We start from the raw sequence: 17,471 nt of genomic DNA, 5'->3' as shown, positions 1-17,471 counted from the left end.
TATTTTGGCTACTATAATTTTGTCAAATACTGGGTGTCCAAAAAGGGTTAGTACATTTTTAAGCTTCAACAGTCTCAGAAGCATAAATGCTACAAAGTTATGGGGGGGCAGGGCAAGATCTGAAAGGCTAAATATTAAAAATTTAAAATACTGATCATTTTTATTAAAATTTATCATTACCACTGTCACGTGTTATATGTAACCTTAGTCAGTTTTCAAATTTTAAGATTTTTCTCAGTTCCTGCTAAGTAACGGAAAACGCTGAATTTCTAATCTTAGTCTTAAAATCACCAAAGTCTAAAAATCCATAAAGTTTTGAAGTGAGGACTACAGTTTTAATTTGACCCCACAGGAAAAAGGGATTGATCAAGAGACTGAAGGGGACTGCTATCCTAAACAAAGACAATATCTAATATATAAGGAATGGAAAAGACACGCTAGTAATGACAGAAAAGAGATCAACTTAACAGTAATCTTTGAATAGCTTTCAAGAAGTTTTTGGCATAGCTTACAGTAACTAAATGTCTGGGGTTTTTTTTTTCCCCTAAGTAAAATATAAAAAATATCAACTTCTATATCTGAATGGACCATTTAGTTACATACATACTACAAACTTTTTATCTCCTTGATAGATATATAAATTTAATGAATTCTTATGAATATATAATCTATTTAACTATTGCATACTTAAAATAACACCTAATATTCACTTATATACCTTCAAGTTTCAAATAAAGGATTATTGTGGGAAAGATATTTACTTTTCAATTTAAAACCATCAGTTAAAAATATTATTGCACTACTAGGAAGAAATGAGGTGTTGGGTACCATCATACAAAGATTTATGAAAACAAATGAGAGCTTAGAACATTTCATTAAATAGCTGGCATCTTGTGAAATGTGCAAATATGTGGCATTTTCTCTTGGAGAAAAACGTAAGGGTTCAAAAACCATCATATGACATGAACAGCACAGGAAAATCCTTTTTCATGTTCCTCCTCCACTTCCACATTTATGTGTCCATTCAAACATAAGTTATTCAAGATATGAATTGCTTGCCTCCAGAGATGTACATTTACAGGAACTGTATTTTTCTTTACTCAAAACATAATTAAATAGAATCTTAAATATCCTCATGCCCTTTCCCTTTTCAAGAAAAATTTTTTCAAGAAAAAGACATTGCTCCTCAATCATGGTTCATGTAGTTGCTTTCAAAATGTTTTTCTCTTCCTTAAATCTTTAGCTATGATTTCAATGGTTCTGCAAAATCATCAATAGATCCATAAACTGTACTCTCTCTAACAATGCAAATTTAAGTCCCTCCACAACTAATACATTTTAATCTATAGGAAAGGTTATACACTCAAAATGTGGAAGAATCATAAAATCAAAGAACTTCAAAGTTGGAAGGGCATCAATTCAGTCTAACTCACACCAAAAAAACAAACAAAAAACCTCACTCAACAACTGATTATCTAGTCTCTGGCTAAAGAGTTCCAGGGAAGGAGAAACAATTAACTCCCAGAGAGAGTCCACAGCTGCGGGGCAGTTCAAGATTGCCACATAGATATGCAACATTCCTATCTGATATGTTGATCTAGTGGAATGAAATTTGCTCTGTCCAGGACAGGTTCCAATGTCCCTTTAAAGCTTCAAAAACCCAGAAACAAGATAGCTCCTGAGATCTGACAATACACAGCTCAATGAAGGTCATCTGCATCATCTTCAAAGGGGACAAGGAACACTACAGGAAGTTATACTCAACATGTATCTTCGAGCTATATTCTTTATGCAAACTGTCTCATATCCTGCAATACTCCCAGAAGCAGCTTATTATATGTCTGGATAACTCTATTAGGAATTTTTTCACTCTTATATCAAGCCCAAATTGTCCTCTTTGAAACTTTTACCTTTCCATGTAGAACATGCCTGATCCTTTCACCATATAACAGTCCAAAAGTCCTTTAAATACTTGAAGACAGCAATCACATCTCTCAACCCACCCCCATATTCTTTTCTTCATGCTGATTATCTCCACTTCTTCAACCAATCCTCATATAGTAAGACCTTTAACTTTTCATTAGCTCTTTCACTAATTTAAAAATAACTTTTGGTGATTCTTATTGAATATAAAACTGTTTCTATCTCCCACAATAAGGTCATACTACAGTATCTTCCTATATGATTAAGCAGTGAGGAAATTACACTAAGCTTTATAATAAAAGACTCAGAAAGACAAGTAAATTTGTGCTCACTGAAGTCTGAATAAAAGTCTTATCCTTCATACTTGAAGAAGGTTCTACTAATACCATTAGACTGAAAAGATACAACCTAAATAACATTCCTATTGAATATGAAGTAGAGGTGATGAATGGATTTAAGGGATTAGATATGGCAGATAGAAGGCCTGAAGAACTATGAACAGAGATTCACAATGATACATAGGAGACAGCAACAAAAAAAACCCAAAGCAAAAAAAGAGCAAGAAAGAAAATTGGCTGTCTACAAATAGCTAAGAAGAAAATAAAAAGGTAAAAGAGAAAGGGAAAGATATACCTAACTGGATGCAGAATTCCAGGGACTAGCAAGGAGAGAAAGGTTTTTTTTTAATGGGCAACACCAAGTAACAGAAGAAAACAATAGAATGGAAAAGGTAGGCGATTTCTTTAAGACAATTAGAGATATCAAGGGAATGTTTCATGCAAAAATGGGCATGATAAAAGACGAACACAGAAGGGATTTCACAAAAGTACAAGAGATTAAGAAGTACAGAAGAACTATACAAGAAAGATCTTAACATCACCAATAACTCATGATAGTGTGGTTACTGATCTAGAACCAGACCTCCTGCAGAATGAAGTCAAGTAGGCCTTAGGAAGCATTGGTGGAGGTGACAGATTTCTAGCTGAGCTATTTAAAATCCTAAAAGATGATGCTGTTAAAGTGCTGCACTCAATATGCTAATGAATTTGGAAAACTCAACAATGGCCATTGTATCGGAAAAGAACAGTTTACATCCCAATCCTAAAGAAGGGCAATGCCAAAGAGTGTTCAAATTACCAGTTGCACATTCATCTCGTGCACCAGCAAGGTTCTGGTTAAAACTCTGCAAGCTAGACTTCAGCAGTATGTGGACTGAGAAATACCAGAAGTGCAAGCTATTTTGCAAAGAGGCAGAGGAACCAGAGGTCAAATTGCCAATATTCACTGGATTATGGAGAAATCAAGGGAGTTCCAGAAAAACATCTCTTCCTGTTTCACTGACTACACTAAAGCCTTGGACTGTGTGGATCAGAGCAAAATGTGGCAAGTCCTCAAAGAGATGGGAGTACCAGATCATCTTACTTGTTTCCTAAAGAGCCTGTATGTGGGCCAAGAAACAATAGCTAAAACTGAACATGGAACAACTGATTGGTTTAAGTCTGGGAAAGGAGTATGATAAAGCTGCATATATTGTCACCTTATTTATTTAGCTTATATGCAAAGTACATCATGTGAAATGCCAAGATGGATGAATCAAAAGCCAATATTAAGGTTGCTAGGAGAATTATCAACAATCTCAGATAGAAAGACAATGCCCTATTACAGAAGAAAAGTGAAGAATTAAGAAGCCTCCTAATGAATGTAAAAGAGGAGAGAGAGTATGAAACCTTTCCTGAAGCTTAACATTAAAAAAAACTAAAATCATGACAACTGGTCCTATCATTTCCAGGCAAACAGAGGGAGAAAAAATGGAAGCAGTGTCAGATTTTATATTCCTAGCCTCAAAGATCGCTGCAAATGGTGACTGCAGCTATGAAATTAAAAGACATCTGCCCCATGGAAGGAAAGCCATGGCAAATCTGGACAGCACACTAAAAAGCAGAGACATCACCTTGCCGACAAAGGTCTGTATAGCTATTTATAGCTAAAAACTGAAGCTATGTTGTTGTTATTGTTTTCTTCCCAGTAGCCACACATAGCTGTCAGAGCTGGACTATAAGAAAAGCTGAGCACCACAAAATCGATACTTTCAAGTTGTGGTGTTGGAGAAGACTTTTGAGAGTCCCTTGGACAGCAAGGAGATCAAATCAGTCAATACTTAAAGAATTCACACTATTCTTTAGAGGGACAAATACTGAACCTGAAGCTTAAACACTCTGGCCACAAAATGAAAAGACAGGACTCATTGGAAAAGACCCAGATGTTGAGAAAGACCAAAGACAAAAGGACAAGGAGACAGTAGAGAATGAGATGGATAGATAAGTGTCATGGAAACAATGAACGGGAGCTTGAACGACTTCGGAGACAGTGGAGGATAGAAGGGCCGGGAGTGCTACAGTTCATGTAGTCATAAAGAGATGAATGTGACTGAACAACAACTACTAATCACTATTAATAGAAGACACTTTTTGAATTGTTCACCCCCTTCCCCTCCTGCACTGACACTGGTCTTCTCTGCTGTCATAAGGTTTCCTTATGACCGAAGCACGAATTTTCAAGATGTACTCTGCAAAACGAACAGTCATGATTTTGGAATTAGCATTATGCTTTAGTCAGTTAAACAACTAGTTAAAAGCCAGAGCCAAAGACCCCTATGATTATTCATATTAAAATCTTTTATAAAAAAAAAAAGTTCCTCTCAGATAAATGATTTTATGTATTCTGCTGTAATAAGTGTGGTGACAGGAGCAAAGGCCAAGGAAAGAAGGACCTCTTAAACTTCAGACAAAAAAGTTCAAAATGGCTAACTTAAAAGCCTCAAAGTTCATCTTTATATACTTGTTACAAACTACATCAAAAATTGGCTACTTCAAAAAAAAAATCAGAACACTGACAGTTTTCTTTCCATGTTAACACACTCCTGGCTATCTAAGTTGCTGAAGGCCAGTGATAAGGAAAAGAGATTAAATCTGCTCTGACTAGCCCCAGGACAGAACTAGGAAAGATGGGCAGATACTGCTGAAGGGCAGATTTCAGACAGACATGAGGGAAGGCTTCCTAACAATTACTATTAGAGTGAAATAAAAGAACTAAAAGTCCTGGGAGTACAAGGAGTACTAGGTTTCCTCTGTACCAGAAGTGTTGGAGCAGAGACTGGATGACTATTTGCCAACGTTGTTATAAAAGAGATTTCCATTCAAGTATGGGTTAGATGAAATGTCCTGTGAGGTGAGGTCTCTCCAAGTTCTTAGGTTCTGTGAGCTATTTGCATTTTGCGCAAAAAAAAAAAAAAAGTATATGTGATCTCTCAATCAACACCTTTTCATTTTCATATCAATTAGTTCCATTTCCTAGCTCTTTATCATCATACCAAGAATATTTGCGCTAATTTTTCATAATGTGTATAAAGGAATCATTAGTCACATTCAAATTATGAAACAAAATTAGTTATACCAAGAAACCTGACTGTATAATTTCATATAGACAGTTAAAGCCAAAATTAATTTAGGAAAGTATTTGAATAATTTAATCTTGGGAAGTACTTTAAATTAGAAATGCCTTATATTAAATGCATACTGGTGAAACTATGAAATCCCCCAAATAAAATATTCTATCTGGGAACAACAAATAAAGCTATTAAGCCAACACTTATTTCCACATCACTTAGGTTAAAAGAAACAAAGATCTGGCTGGATCTTAAGAAATATCTGTGACTACATATTTATAAATACCTGCTTGCAAATAAACGGGCAAAAGGGATTTCAAAACACATTTTATAAGCTTTATCAAAATTATTTGCATTTTTCCACTTTCTAAGACTTGCTCTTTTTATACAAATTTAATTCACAGGAGCTTAAAAGTTCCACGAACTGACAGGAAATATATTATTTGAAATACACACAATCTTGAAAGAGTTGTTTTCATGGATACATATTTAGATATAAATATATAACATACAACATATAAAAATATAAAATTATGAAAGCAACTATTTCAAGACAAGACTGACCATCACTTAACTATAACTTTCCTCAATTAAAAAATAAAAATAATTGCATCTGACCATTTAAATATTTTTCTTATTTCAGTTCTAAAAAGGACAAGGTGCTATTTGTAAAATTTCCAAATTTCTAAATTTCAAATTTGTACAAATTCAAATAGAATTTACTTTATTACTAAAATAGAATAAAATTAGAATATTTTAAACAGAAATTAAGATTTAAAAAATTAATTACGGAGGCATTTTACACTAACAGCCCCATCTGAAATGGATTGATGAATTTTGTTTTCAGCAAAGTCTTGTCTAATTATGAATTGGACCCTTTTTCAATATATTTACATCGAAGAACTTCATACATTCTTAGTCTCTCAGTGAACACCTTGTATGCATTTCATGAATATAAATATGATTTTTTTAAGAAACTAAAAGGTGACAAAAGGAATATATCAAATAGCAGATGACGGAGATTGGATTCTGGATCAAATACTGTAAAACTAGCCTACTTTAAAAGTCTATGGAACTCAGTTCTCTCACAAAAAAATGAGGAGTTTGGACTACATAAATGCTAATGTCCCTTCTAGCAACGATAATCTATGAAATCATCAGGATACTATTTTCCTCCAAGAAGAGACGATACAGACAGACCTATATTATAGATGTATGGGAAAGAAATAACACTATATAGGAGAACTTTTGTGGGGAGGCTTTCATGTTTGATGAAGGTCTTCGTGTTTCAGGCTCTACACACAAATGCCTAAAGACTAGCATGTACTAAGATACTCCTTAAACCACTATTTGATATCTGGCCTTTGGACCCAGATGGCTCTGGAGGAGAAAGTGAGGCTGGTGACTTTGCACAGCCCCACCTAACTCAAATCAAAGTCAATTGCAAGTCATGTCATCATCCCCCTGATGTCATGGTCCTCTTTGAGAATGAAGGACAAACCACACACAACCACACAACCACCAAACATTGCTACTGTGGGTACAGCATTTAATAATGCTAAGCCACAAAAGAGAATGTCTTGTCAATTTTAAAAAGATTCTAAGGGCTAAGTAGAGTTTAATATACAGAATTTATTTTCATACATAACCTTTAATGTATTTATTCTATTCAAGATGGCAAAACACTTTACATAAAATGTTCATGGTAATGTCTAGGGAAATGTTTCTTCATGTAATTTCTAAGTCTATAAAGCTGATGGTACTATTTCAAATACTTGCTAAGGTTAAAAAAGCAATCTTAATAAATACCATTTGTGTGTGACACCTTGTAACACATGATTTTTAAACTTTCATTTACTATATAAAATGTTTGTATACTCAAAGTATCTTCAAAATCATGAAATATGCTTGCAGCAATAAAATTTAGCTAAGATTAATATAGAAGTATCAAGATAATGTAAAAAATTCTATGGTGAGAAATAAAAATGAACATTTCACATTCATAAACATAAAAAACCCATCCCATACTTGATGAAATTTTCAATCTATTCTTGAAAATAGCAAATGCCAGATTTCAATGCCAGGGATGTTAGAACCCACTGCTCAAACATTTGTTATAAACAGACGTGCCATTGGCACCAGCTGTCCTAGGAAACACCAGATTTAGAGCTTGGCCAGACCATGAGAACTTGGGGCACCACCTCCAATATGCTGCTTCCCTCTCTGCCACAGAGCATCCCTAACCCTATACATGGATTTAAGCTATATCACTGTTTCATACATATACATGAATATAAGTGAAAATGTTTTTAAAAGGTGAAACTTCAAAACAGAAAGGTTTTTCTCTAATTTAAGAAATGTTGACATATCCACATATGTATAGAATGTATATGTATTATACACATATTCAGTATATGTATTATGTATGTATAGCCCTTTTATTCAATAATTATGAAAGGCCACAAGAGATCATCAAGAAATGGGGAGGGAGGTCTGACAACTGTTCAATAATATTATGTTTATCATATCAGAAAATGAAAAAGGCCTACAAACTGATGTATAAAAGGAATCAGAAAACAAAACTCTTAAGCTTTTTAACCTAATCCTCCTAATGTTGACAGGTCAATTGCAAGAATGATACCATGTTATATATACTTTGTAAAGCATTTTCATTAAAATCGTCCCATGTGAGAAAAACATAAATATTTTCTGGTTTATTGGTTTGGTCCAGATCTGAGATTTCACTGGCATAAGGAATTTGAGTGAAGAAGTGACATCAGTAACTATTCAGCAGCTTTATAATCTCAGAGAGCTGTTTAAGGCACTGAATAAAAGGTTCAGTGAGTTGACAAGTGGGGCTTGATCTCAGGTCTTTCTAATTATAAAGATGGCTATCTATCCACTATCCAACACTGCCTAGTTTAAAAAAAAATAACAATAGAAAATAGAATTACATTTCAGAAACCCATTGTTTTTCACGGACTGACAGAAGACAAACTCCCATAGTATAAACAAACTTCAAATATCTTTTAAAATTTCATCCAATTAACTGGAACAGCCTATCACCTGATTTCAGCCAATGAAAAAGAATCATGTAGAAAACTGAAAATTAAATAATAGCTAATTGCTAGTATGTAAATTGTGCTTTAAGGTTTGCAAAGTTCTTTACATAAATTCTCATTCAATTCTTACAACAACCCTGTAAGGTAGGTATATTTAAAGTAATACACACACACATAAAGGTTGGTGTATATAAGGTAGGCTACTTTTATCTCTATTTTAAATAGAAAAGTGACTTGATCAGAGTCACACAGCTAGAGTGTGTTTAAGGCAGATTTAAAGTCGGTTCTTCCTTGGCTGAACAAGTTGTGATGGATGAATGTAATGAAATACTATTGTGCTATAAGAAATGATGAGCAGAAGGAGTTAAGAAAAACCTGGAAAGACTGAACTAATGCTGAGTTAAATGAGCAGAACCAGGAGAACACCGTATACAGTAGCATCTACATTATATGATAACTAACTTTGATAGACTTAGCAATGCAAAGATACAAGACAATTCTGGAAAATGCTGTCCACATCCAGAAAAAGAACTACGAAATCTGAATGCAGATTGAAGCATATTATTTGCACTTTCTCTCTCTCTCTCTCCCTCCCTCCCTCCCTCGCTCTGTTTTTGTTTCTTCTTTCTTGCAGTTTCTCCCATTGGTTCTAGTTCTTCTGAACAACATGACTAATGTGAAAATAGGTTAAATATGAATGTACATGATGAGCCTATATCAATTTACATGCCGTCTCAGGGTGGGGGTAGGGGAAAGATGGGGAGAAAATTTGGAACTCAAAAATCCTATGGAAGTCAATGTTGAAAACTAAAAATAAATAAATTAAATTTAAAAAGAAACCAGTTCTTCCTGATTCCAAGTCTAGCACTGTATCCACTGCACTACCTAGCTGTCTAATATATCAAAGATTATTATCACTCTTAAATGACAATTGAAAGCAAAAGCCAAAAGCAATCAAAGCAGAAAAAAGTTCATTCGATATGAAAAATTATACTATGGAGCAGAGGTTCTTAGTTCTTAACATTGGGCATCGGAACTTGGTTATCTTAATAACTGCATTTCAATATAATTGGCTTTCTTTGTAATCCTATATATTTCATTTTATGCATTTAAAAAACATTATGAGAAGGGATCCAGATCCATATCACTAAAAGAGTGAAGAAATCCTGCCAGAGTCATGAGAAACAAACAAATTTGAAGAGAGAGAATTCCCAAAGGAAGATAATATGGAAAAGCATCTGTTCATCTATATGGCTGAAAGAATCCAACACAACAAAAGTATCAGTTGTCTTAAATATAAAATAAAGAGCTTGCATGCTATGAAAATAATGAATGGCATGTTACATTCAAGGAAAGAGACTAAAACTTTTAGCTTCTCTGCAAAATTAGAAGGTACAAGGGAATGGACACAATCTGCGATTACGGGCTCAAGCACTTCAGAGTGTCACCTCAGTTACTAGTAAATCACTTTGCCAGCTACCTCTCTGATGCAAGCCTCATTTCAGCTTTCTTAAGAGAAAACATACTTATTACCAAAAAGTAGTAAAAATGCTAGAGTATCTTAACACCCACAGGAAAAACTGTTCTCTTTTTAAAACATAGCACCATTATTCAATTTGGTACTAGAAACATTAGCTGTAGCAATAAGAGAAGAAAAAGAAATTGAAGGAATTAGAATAGGAAAAGAAGAAACTAAATTATCACTTTTTGCAAATGATATGATGATTTATCTAGAGAATCCTAGAGAATCAAGTAAAAAACTACTTGAAATAATAAACAACTTTAGCAAAGTTGCAGGATATAAAATAAACCCACATAAATCCTCAGCATTCCAATACATTACTGACAAAGCCCAACAGCAAGAGATAGAAAGAGAAATTCCATTCAAAGTTACTGAAGGCACTATAAAATATTTGGGAGTCTATTTGCCAAGACAAACCCAGGGCCTATATGAACATAACTATGAAACACTTTTCACGCGAATAAAATCAGATCTAAATAAATGGAAAAATATCAGTTGCTCATGGTTAGGCCAAGCTAATATAATAAAAATGACAATTTTACCTAAATTTATCTATTCAGTGCCATACCAATCGAACTACCAAAAAATTTTTTTACTGAGCTGGACAAATTAATAATGAAATTCATTTGGAAAAACAAGAGGTCTAGAGTATCTAGGATATTAATGAAAAGACATGCTAGAGATGGTGGCTTAGCCACACCAGATATTAAACTGTACTACACAGCAGCAGTCATCAAAACTGCCTGGTACTGGTTAAGAAACAGGGGTGTGGATCAGTGGAATAGGATAGGTACACAAGTAGGAGAAATCAACAAGTTTAGCAATCTACTCTTTGATAAACCCAAAGAGGCCAGCTTCTGGGCTAATAATTCACTATTTCACAAAAACTGTTGGGAAAATTGGAAAATGGTAGGGCAAAAACTGGGCATAGACCAATATCTTACACCATATACCAAAATAAAGTCAAAATGGGTTCATGATTTAGGAGTAAAAGCTGATACTCTAAGTAATTTGGGAAAGCAAGGAATAGTTTACTTATCAGATTTATGGAAAAGTAAAGAATTCATGACCCAACAAGAGATAGAGAGCATTACAAAATGCAAAATGGACAATTTTGATTATGTCAAATTGAAATGTTTTTGTACAAAAAAAGCCAATGCAACAAGAATTAGGAGGGAAGCAGAAAATTGGGAGAAAATCTTTGCAACAAGTATCTCTGATAAAGGCCTCATTTCTAAAATATACAGGGAACTGGGCCAAATATATAGGAATACAAGCCATTCCCCAATTGAGAAATGGTCAAAGGATATGAACAGGCAGTTTTCAGAGGAAGAAATTAAAGATATCTATAGGCATATGGAAAAATGCTCTGGATAACTACTGATTAGAGAAATGCAAATCAAAACAACTCTTAGATACCACATCTCTCCTGTCAGATTGGCTAAAATAACAAAACAGGAAAATGATAAATGCTGGAAAGGATGTGGGGAAATTGGAACATTGTTGCATTGCTGGTGGAGTTGTGAGCTGATCCAGCCATTTTGCAGGGTAGTTTGGAACTATGCCCAAAGGGCTATAGATATGTTCATACCCTTTGACCCAGCAATACCACTTCTAGGGTTGTATCCCAAAGAAATCACACAAGCGGGAAAAGGAACCATATGTACAAGGATATTTATAGCAGCTCTTTTTGTGGTAGCCAAGAATTGGAAATCAAAGGGATGCCCATCAATTGGGGAATGGCTGAACAAGCTGTGGTATATGAAGGTGATGGAATACTACTGTGCCATAAGAAATGGGGATGATGCAGACTTCGTAACAACCTGGAAAAACCTACACGACATAATGCTGAGTGAGCAGAGCAGAGCCAGGAGAACGTTGTGCACAGCCACAGATATATGGATTCCGTGAGGACCAACCCTGACATACTGCGCTCTTCTCAGCAACATAAGGGGCAAGGACAACTCCAGGGGACTCACGATGGAGAATGCTATCTTCATCCAGAGAAAGAACTGTGAAGTTTGAATACAGATTGAGGTGCAATACGTGCTCGCCTTTTTTGCTTCTCTTTTGTTTTTGCGTTGTTTTTTTTTTTGGTTCTGTTTCTTCTTTCTCATGATTCATTCCATTGGTCAAAATTCTTCTTCACAACTTGACTAGTGCATAAATTAATTCAATGCGAAGTTATACATGACAGTTATATGAGATTCCATGCCGTCTTGGGGAGGGAGGGGGAAGGGAGGGGAGAAAATCTGGAACTCAAAACTATGTAGAACCGTGTGTGGTAAACTAAAAATTAAATAAATAAATTTTAAAAAAAATCAAAAAAAAAAACATGTCACCAACATAGCGCAACTGATATCAAGCTTTTCTCAGAAACAGTTTGAGCTCATTATGATTCAGGTTAACCACATAAATACATTAATGTCTCTCACAAATAAAACAAAGTATGATTTCCAGATTAAAAGGGGACTTGAATCAAAACTTCAAAATCATCTGATATACATGGATGATATCAAATGATTCCACTGGGGTGGGGGGAGAGAGAATATCAAACAGCTCTTTTATTTCATGGAATCTTTCTCTTATGATATCAAAATGTCACATTGCCTTGATAAGTGAAATGTTTTTAATGGAAGGCAAAGACAAAGACTGATAACTTTGAGCTTGACTCTAGAGGTCAACTTGACCCAATCAATGGATGATGGTGTTGATACTTAAAAATCCCTTTATTTCCTTCTGGCAAGATATAAAATGCATCTGTTATTCAGGATATTCAGGAGAAAGCTATGGCTGAATAAGAGACTCACTGGCATCCTGAAATCAAAGTCAAATAGTAACATCATGTTTAAAGCAATTAACACTAATCAATACCAGTCTTAATGTGTGATTTCAGAACTATTTAACATGTACCACAACATATTAGGAAAACATCCTCATGGAAATCCATAGAATATTAATGAAACATTTAACCCAACATCCAAAGATAGCAACAGAAATATTAACATTTCCCCATCCAGAACAAAAGAGACTGATGATAAATTGAAATTCTCAGGACGTATGACAAACAAGTCAAAAATCTAAAAACCTTTTTTTAATAATCACATATCACTTCGCCAAACAATAGGGAGTTCATACTGTGGTCTCCTGACTCTCAGTCTTCAAAACTATACCTACCCTACTTTCCTGTCCTAGAGCTTTCCTCAGAGCCTAGAGTTTCCTTACCTGTGGTCTCCTCCCCCTGGAATGGGGCCTCTATGGGGCCGGCCCCCTTCTCTCATTGGTGAGTTCCTCCTAGGGCCTACAATTTCTGGAGGGACCCTGGAGAGTCAGCCTGCATTATCCTCCTGTATTGACTCCTGACTTCCAAACTTCAAAACTATGAATCAATGCCTTTATCTACTCTTGTACCTCAATTTTTAGGCCCAGCACTCTATCCACTTCATCACCTAGAAGCCTCAGGGTTACAGAAAGATGATAAAATCAGAAAAGATCAACTCAAGGCTCTACAAGGAATCCAGAAGAAAAGTAACACAACTAGAGGGGACTTAAGGGCAGTAGCAAAAGGAAAAAAAGAGCTTCCAGGAGTTTGGAGGGGTACTTCAGAGTTACATGTGCTCTCTCCTCTAAGAAAGGCAAAGACTTTGGGGGAGATGTTTTATACCAACTATACCACTGTGGAAACACCTACCAGAGTGAATGGGAGTAGGAAGAGGGCATCCACAGCATCAGCTACATGAGGATTCTTATTCCTCTATTCATAAAAGCAAAAAAAGGTATTTGATGACCACTGTGTTCCTATTTCCTAAAGAGAAACCTTATATATTCCCTCAGGAATTATTTCTCTCTGGTTCTAACAACTGCACAGAAAAATGCCGGAGCAGGAGTCAGGAGGTTGAGAGGAGAGGGGCAAAGTTGAGGGTGGAAAAATGTTTATGGAAGCAAAGCAAGATCCTTTTGCCTGGGCACGGGAGAAATATGCATTTCTCAGAAGATGAATCAAATGAATTGAAGTGCATTTTAAAGCATGACTATGTACCAGATTCCAGGAATTCAAAGTCAAAAACAACAGTCCTTATGGTCAAGAACCAAACATTTCAGAAGATAAAGCAATGCATATACAAATAAGTAAACACATACTTGATTAGGCACTGATGTATGAACATGTTGGCTAGATGTTATTAAAATAAATCAGTGTGAATTTATAGTACCTGGAACAATATTCAACAAATATTTCCTGACCAATGTCTCAAAATTTTTCCAAAGTAAGTAATTTGGGCAACTGATTTTTTTTTTTAATTTGTGAAGTAGTAACATGGTGACTTGCAGAGTCAGCACAAGTTTATTGAATAATTAATATTAGATAAAATTTAGAATATTAGATATTATGGGATATTAGAAAGAAAAGCAATTTAAAATTTCCTTTGGCTTTTAAGTTCGAAAAAGACAGAATCTACCATTCAGAAGCAAAATAACATGGAATCATAGCATGGCATACATAAAAAACTGTAATTAAAATGGCTTAAGCTGGCATTACATGTTAAATATTAAAGGATGAGGATTTAATTTAACTGATATTAATAGCACTGCAGTATTTTGTTTTGTTTTTTTTTAAAAAAAGGCTGAAAAATAAAGTTATTTTTCTTATGGTTAATACCAGGCAGTGACCTAGATTATTTTTGAGAAAACTCAGCATGGTACCCCCTTTACTATAATCATTCTATAATTATTTTGATTCCTTCCTCAATTAAAGTGTTATATTTATTTTGAATAAGTTCTATCACTACACAAAGGGAGTAAATGCTCAACAAGGTTAAAAATAAACCAGCGTTTGTCATACACTGTACCATCAGACATTTTGCAGCGTGGCACCTAGGTGTACAAGAGAACAATCAAAACCACTTAAACCTCTCAAAAATTTAGTTTTCTCATCTGTAAAACGGGGTGCTGACAACCATCCTGTCTACTTTCCTTGGTTGCTGTGAAGCCCCACGAAGGTCAAATGCATGAATGTACTTTGAAAACCGTCAAGGGCTACAACCACAATTAGCATGACTATTATTGTTAATTCCTGTATCTGGAAGAAAATGTAGACACAGTCCAACAGAAGCAAAGAATAATACTGATAACACTGATTCCAATGCTCCATGTAGTGGAATTGCTTAAGATTTCTACTTTATGTGGAGACCAAAAGCCTTAGAAAATTAAGGTTATAAAGAACTGATATTAAATTGGCAAGGGGTGAGAGACTAGCTCATTAAGAGAAAATTTATGGGAAGGCTTTAACAGATAACAGATAGCTGAAATAAGACCAAGACTTCCTCAGGTAAAAGCAAGGCCTGGATCTGACAATTATTTTTAAAAGGACCACTGGGGCAGGATTTGTAATCGTCTTAACCAGAAAAGAAGATTTTATAATATACTTTTCTATCCATGGAGAAGGGGAAGGGAGAGGAAGATAAAGTGCAATGAGGAGAGATAGCGCTGAGTTATCTAATTTCTATTAATTTGTCACCCTTACGCTTCTTCAAAGGTGCTAAATTCAACTGCATTAACTCAATTAATATTTATTAAGTGCCTATTATTTGCAAGGTATTGTGCTATGAGCAGAGTTTACCAAAAAGACCAAATAAATAGTACTGGACTGCTAGGACAATTCAATATCCAGACAAAAGAACAGTGAGGCAAGATGGAAAAAGTTCTAGCAGCCATTAGGTGAGTTTCCTTGGATTAATGATAACAAGAAGAAGTAACATTTATCTAGTGCTCACTATGTGCCAGGCACTGGGCTAAGTGTTTTACAATTGTTATCTCATTTGATTTTCACAACAACCCTGGGAGGTAGGGGCTATTATTACCCCCATTTTGCAGCTGAGGAAACTGAGGCAAACAGAAGTTAAGTGACATGCTCAAGGTCACACAGCTAATAAGTATCTAAGGACATATTTGAAATCAGGCCTTCCTGACTCTAGGCACAGCACTCTAAGTTGAGCCACTAGAATGTACACAAGAAAATGAGATGAATTAGGTCAATTATGGAGGTCTTTAAATGCCAAACAGTTAAAGAACAGGGAGGCATAGATAATTTTCTAAGCGGGTCTGAACAATCAGAAAAGTGTTTGGGCAATATTTATTTGTCAGCTGGTGGACTAGAGAGGGAAAAGAGTGAAAGCAGAAAAACCAATGAGGAAGATATTTTAAGAGTTCAGGATCAAGGGGTCCTGAAGGCCTGGACTTTGGTAGTAGCTACATGAACTGAGAGAATGGGAGAGATGGGAGAAATAATGTGGAGGGAGAACTGGCAAGAACTTGGCACTGGACAGGAGGCAAGAGTAAAACCCAGGATGACTTGAAGTTTAAAAACGTGGATAACCAACAAGAATTATGGTGGTGTTCTCAACAGAAATAACTGAATTTGAAAGATGTATGGTTGTTTTAAAGGGGGAATAATGAGTTGTTTGGGATGTTATGGATTTATGTAATAATAATAATGATGATGATGAAAGAGGATAGCTAATATTTATATAGTATGGAAAGTATATGAAGTCTTTTACAAATACAATGTCATCTTACATTCACAATGGACCTCTGGAGGTAGGTGAGAATATCATTCTCATTTTGCAGATGAGGAAACGGAACTAGTCAGAAATACAAGCTCAAGACCACATCGTAAGACACCAAATGCGGTGTTTTTTTTTTTCCTCCCCTCACTCTACCCCAACGCCTCTTCCACGAGTCTTAGCAAAACTGTTTTTATACGTTGAAGAATATAAACGTTCATTGCTAAAGCACAATCAACAAGATAATTTTTTAAACCTAGATAACTGACAAAGCAGAAGAGGTTACAAATCCCAAATGATTATAACGATTTTTCCTTCCTTTAAGTCACCTTGACAAATACGAACATTTTAATACACAAATAGACAGACTGTATATAAAACTGTGGATTTCTATTATAAAGATATAGTAAAATAGTTATTAAACTTAGTGTGGTAATATTAAGCCTGAACTATTTGTTAGTGTAAGCTTCTGAACCTCTTCCTGTCCTGGCTTTGCATCCCACTCACTGTCATCCTACTCCAATACAATTCAATACAGCAGGGAGCTCTGCTAGGCAATGGGCAAGATGATATTAATGTAAGACAATTCCCCTTTTCCCTGGAATTCTGGCACTGAAAGGGAAGAAAAAGATGGCATCAGCGGGATGGGTAGAAGGGTCAAGGGTCATTTAAATAATATAGGATCCTGGAGACCTGAGTGTATCTGGGGACAAATCAAAAGAAAGAACAAAGGAGAGATGGAACAAATTCTGTTAGAAGTAGGAGGGGAAGAAAAACAAGTACAGTGATAGTGATTAGCTTCATGTGGTGATTCTTCTTTCTGAGACAGGAGACAAAGCAGTGTTAAGGAAAAAATAGGCAATGGTGCTAAGTTCTTAGGATTTTAAGATGGGAGGCAAGGGTAAATGCCTCCCATTTTTCTCAGTGAAATAGGCAGCTCTCCTCTACCAATTCAACTT

At 35.3% G+C, this 17,471-nt stretch overlaps 1 protein-coding gene across 2 annotated transcripts in view; it reads right to left on the bottom strand.

The window, feature by feature from the left end:
- ARAP2 (ArfGAP with RhoGAP domain, ankyrin repeat and PH domain 2) overlaps positions 1-17,471 on the bottom strand; it is a 199,225-nt gene that overhangs the window by 119,505 nt on the left and 62,249 nt on the right. The window lies entirely within an intron of this gene.

This window comes from Trichosurus vulpecula, chromosome 6 (genome assembly GCF_011100635.1).
Source record: "Trichosurus vulpecula isolate mTriVul1 chromosome 6, mTriVul1.pri, whole genome shotgun sequence".
In the NCBI taxonomy this organism is placed as follows: domain Eukaryota; kingdom Metazoa; phylum Chordata; class Mammalia; order Diprotodontia; family Phalangeridae; genus Trichosurus; species Trichosurus vulpecula.
This window is presented reverse-complemented; position numbering and strand designations above follow the sequence as displayed.